General features: G+C 36.8%; 1 protein-coding gene across 2 annotated transcripts in view; it reads left to right on the top strand.

The window, feature by feature from the left end:
* Positions 1-4,571, top strand: part of LOC107692421 (carboxyl-terminal PDZ ligand of neuronal nitric oxide synthase protein-like) — a 123,830-nt gene that overhangs the window by 93,080 nt on the left and 26,179 nt on the right. The window lies entirely within an intron of this gene.

Genomic DNA, 4,571 nt, shown 5'->3' with positions numbered 1-4,571 from the left:
GCTTCAGACACGGGTCACGACGAGGCGTTCCCCATAGCGACCCCTAGAGGACGCAGTGTCTCGTTCCCTACTCAGGGAACCATGGTTACATAAGTAACCTGAGACTTCTTACTTGTGAATTCAGTTCACTGGAGACTCGCACTAAACGGATCATTTGAATCAGTGAGTTGTCGACTCGAGAACAGCTGTAATCGGATCATTCCAATTCGTGAATGAATCGTTTGGTGCGATTTGTGAACCGATTTAATGGGTTCAATGAAAATAATCAGTTCGTTCATGAATCAGACACCGCTTCTGCGTGTCGTAGCACGTGATATATTATAAGGAGTAACGATAAGTTTTATGAAATCTAGTGAAGTAAAAAGTACGATCTTATGCTTTGGAATGTAGTGAAGTAAAAGTAAAAGTTACTCAAAATAAAACTACTCCAGTAAAGTACAGATACTTGAAAAATGTACTTAAGTACAGTAACGAAGTAAAACTACTTTGTTACTGGCCACCACTGCCTTCAGGGAGCTGAGTTTGTGCAGCATGACAGATGTTTACATATTCCTCCTCTTTGACCTTTTTCTGCCACTGTAGGTCTATATTTGACCCAGACCAAAACCTCAGTTGTTCATGGATCCTGGGGATGATTGCTAAAGCAGCACTATAGGCTTTTAGTAGCTGCTGTTGATTACACATCTATCACGTAATCACATATGAAACTAATTAGGTTTTTCTGCAGCGGTTAATTAAAAGCACTCAAATAAACGCTGTTTCCCTTGATACCTTTTAACAGATGTTTTCTTCAACCATTTTCCAAAAGCTGTTCTGCATTGTATTTTCTGTTACGCAGCAAAAAAAAAAAAAAAAAGAGTACAGATTTCAGAACAGATAATAGTGTAATTATTCCCTGTGGAGTGATGGAAACTTTCCAATAACCATCATAAATAAACTATATTTGCATTTCTACAAGGAAATGCTGGTGCTTGCTATGCAGCAAAAGCTTAAACACTGCATAGTTGAAATATCATATTAGAAGAGTCATAAACTTTGTTGCTGTCATAATGGCTTGTGTCTTGTTTTCTGTCAGCTGTGCACATTTATCCAACACTGAACATTGTTCCTGTGCCAACTTTGCAATGTAAACAGCTTTAGATTATTAAATATATGTAGACAACAGATCTCAATTCAGTATGGAAATAAATGCAACAAAGACCAGTTGTAAATATTATATCTATGCTTTTAGTTTGATTTTGAATAGCAAACATATGTACTTTTGCTTATACCAGCCCCATTACCCATTTTGTAAAGAAATTGGATAGTTTATTTTTAAGATAATTTGACTCATTTTAAGCAAAACGGCAGAAAAAAAAACGGCTACTGCATGCAATAAATGTGGATTTAAGTAGAATAAGTTTGTTTTTGACACCATAATCTATCAAAACCATGAGCTCTATATATATATATATATATATAATATATATATAACATATAATGTGATTGAGTAATTAGTAGCATATTTGGCGCAAAGCTGAATTTTCAGCATCATTGTTCCAGTCTTCAGTGTCACATGATACTTCAGAAATCATTCTAATTTTTAATTCATTCAATTTTTTTAGGATACTTTAATCAATAGAAAGTTCAAAAGAATAGCATTTATTGGAAACAAAAATGGTAGTGTATGTTCACCATATAATTAATATTGATGTCCTCCATGGCAACCCTCTACAGACACCTTGGCAAAAGAATCGCCATTGGCTAATACATTTTTTAGTTTAGTTTATTAAATATCTGATATACTATTTTATATATATATATATATATATATAAAGCTTATGTTTGTAAAATGCCACAGCTTTTTAAATATCTGAAAGTACACTCTTAACATCAGTCAGTCAAGCATTATAATATGATATTATGATAATCAAGCATTATTTAATGCATATTTGTCATTTGAACTGAAATTAGGACTTGTGGTGGTGCTTAAGTGGTCATTCAGTGTTTCTGTAAAAAAAAAAAAAGAACAATAATACTGATAAGATAATACTACGCATTCTACTAATAACAATATAAAACACACTAAGGATTAATGAGCTGCTGGGTTCATGAATGTTAATCACGTTGTCTGCGTTCGCTCAAGCTGATTTTCTGAAGTCAAAACAGGGAGGATAACAGGTGCGCGCCAGCCAATGAGATTGCCGTTTGCGCATTAGTTCCGCCCACTACCGGAGAAACTGCAATATCTTATGGTTGTTCTTAAAAGCGGAAGAATTCCAAATGAACTCTGTTATTTTGACAGGACAATACAACAAAGAACATTGTTTACATGTAGCGCATCAATTCTGCATGGTATGTAAGACTCTCTTGCTCTCTCTCTCTCTCTCTCTCTCTCTCTCTCTCTCTCTCTCTCTCTCTCTCTCTCTCTCTCTCTCTCTCTCTCTCTCTCTCTCTCTCTCTCTCTCTCTCTCTCTCTCCCTCTCTCTCTCTCTCTCTCTCTCTCTCTCTCTCGCTCTCTCTCTCTTTGCGTGTGTGTGTGTGAGAACCTCAGCAAAGCAATGGCAAGTCGTGCGCCTTCACACTAGAGTTTACGATATGTCAAATACAAGTATGCTGCGCATCCATTGAGATTAATTGAAAAATAGCACAGATCACTTGACTGAGAGTGAAACTCTGAAGCGCTCAGTCAGAGTGTTCGGCGAGTGAAAATATATCTGTGCTAAACTTATACTTAGCCTTCAACTCACACTGGCAAGTAAAATCTAAGAATTTATTAGCCAATGGCTAACGATAGACATCATTTAGTCGCCCAGAGTGAAGATTTAATCGCATTTGTTGAGGGTTGCACACATAGCATTTGATGAGTTACATCAAGAAAAACACATTCGGGAAGAAGGAACTTTTATTTCTTCTTTTCTATAGGCGGTTTTATCTCATGTCTCAAAAAATCATGAAGAGCCCTTTCAGTTTGTCTCACACATTAGGGATCAGTTTCTGCAGCATTTGTTGAGCTGTGCTGTACAATTTGAAGTCTGTAAAATATATTCATCAATGAATCATTTATTAAGAATGTGCTGATTAATTAAGAAAATATTCATTAAGCCCGGCCAAACTTCTTCCTGTGGTTGTTTTTCAGACACTTTGCGGTGTGCTCAGTCCAGACACTGTTTTATAACAAGTGATTTTTATCCATGATTTATGCGCTGTGATATGATGACTTCAAACTTGCACAGCACAAAAGTAGCAAATATTTTATCAGCAGAGTTATGCTTATCTTCAGTTCTTCTGTTTATATCATAAGATGAGCAGTAATATAATTCACAGAACTTTCTTCCTTAGACACACTATGCAGATTTTTCAAGCTATGAATTCAGTGGATGTCACTGATCTCTCCGGCTGAGGTAGATTCACTGTGAGGCGTCTGTGAGAGCAGGTGTTGTTTACAACATGCCATTCTGCAGTGCTGCCCAAATAAACAGCTGTCAGTAGACACACACAGAAGGAAATCCTCATCAGCCGACCTGAACCACCACTCAGCCAATATGAGAGAAATGAAAAACATGAGAAGCCGAGGTGAACATCTTTTCCAATAAACTGCCCGCAATCTTATTTGACATCAATCTTAAGTAAAAGCCCCCTTCACTGGATGCATGGTTTTCTAGGAATTTAAAAAAGAAGAAAGAGTCATTTTGGCCATTTGTTCTTGAATTGTTTAAAGGTAGAATGTACTTTCTCTGCCACTAGAGTCATCCAAGTGAGAAATAATAGGCCTCATTCACTAATACCTTCACACAATTTGAGAAAAACTTCTCTCAAGTTTTTTTTCCGAGTATGTATGACGTCGTGAAGGGCGGAATTCCTTGTATGGGCACTTCTCCAGGAAGAGCTTGCGCACACATCAACCAGAGCGAGAGCAAGAGTGCGCTCATCAACGTGCTTCATTCAGGTTACAGAAGTCATCAGCAGCGCTGCACAGGACTTGCTCAAGAAGGATTTGTCAGTTTGTTTTTAGACCACGAAATCAACAATGTCACCAAAGAAGTGTGTTTTTGGTTGAGAGGGAAAGATAACCTTATTTGGCTTCAGTGTTAAGGGAACAGTGGATTCAGTTTGTTTCTCCGGGGCGGTAATGGAGTTGTGTAAGTGTGTTTGTTTGTTCCCGGCATTTCGGTGATGAATGTTTTATAAACAAATGAAATAAAATTTAAGTCAATAAAGTTTGTGTTTCTGTTTTATTTATGTCGATGTCACAGCTTGCAGACAATCACTACGCAAAAGCTTTGCGTGCTCATGACTCTTTAGCTCCACCCACGACACGCCTCCAGGAGCTCGACTGTTTTCAGAGAGAAGCGTATAGCTGTAACTGGCTTTTATAAATTTGATAAAACTAAAGACTCTTCAGAGATATGAAGGATGCAATAGTACTCTATAGGTACTCGTGATTAACATGATTGGCAGAAACTATGTGTTATGTCCCCTTTAAAAAGCAATTGTGAACCAAAACTTTTAATCAGTAATGCATATTATAAAAAGAAGTCTTACAAAATTGCTTGAAAACTGCAAAATCTTATCTTTTATATATATATATA

The sequence above is a fragment of the Sinocyclocheilus anshuiensis genome, unplaced genomic scaffold, assembly GCF_001515605.1.
Source record: "Sinocyclocheilus anshuiensis isolate Anshui unplaced genomic scaffold, SAMN03320099.WGS_v1.1 scaffold70, whole genome shotgun sequence".
Classification (NCBI taxonomy): Eukaryota; Metazoa; Chordata; class Actinopteri; order Cypriniformes; family Cyprinidae; genus Sinocyclocheilus; species Sinocyclocheilus anshuiensis.
The sequence above is the reverse complement of the archived record's forward strand: the minus strand, read 5'-3'. Positions and strand labels throughout refer to the sequence as shown.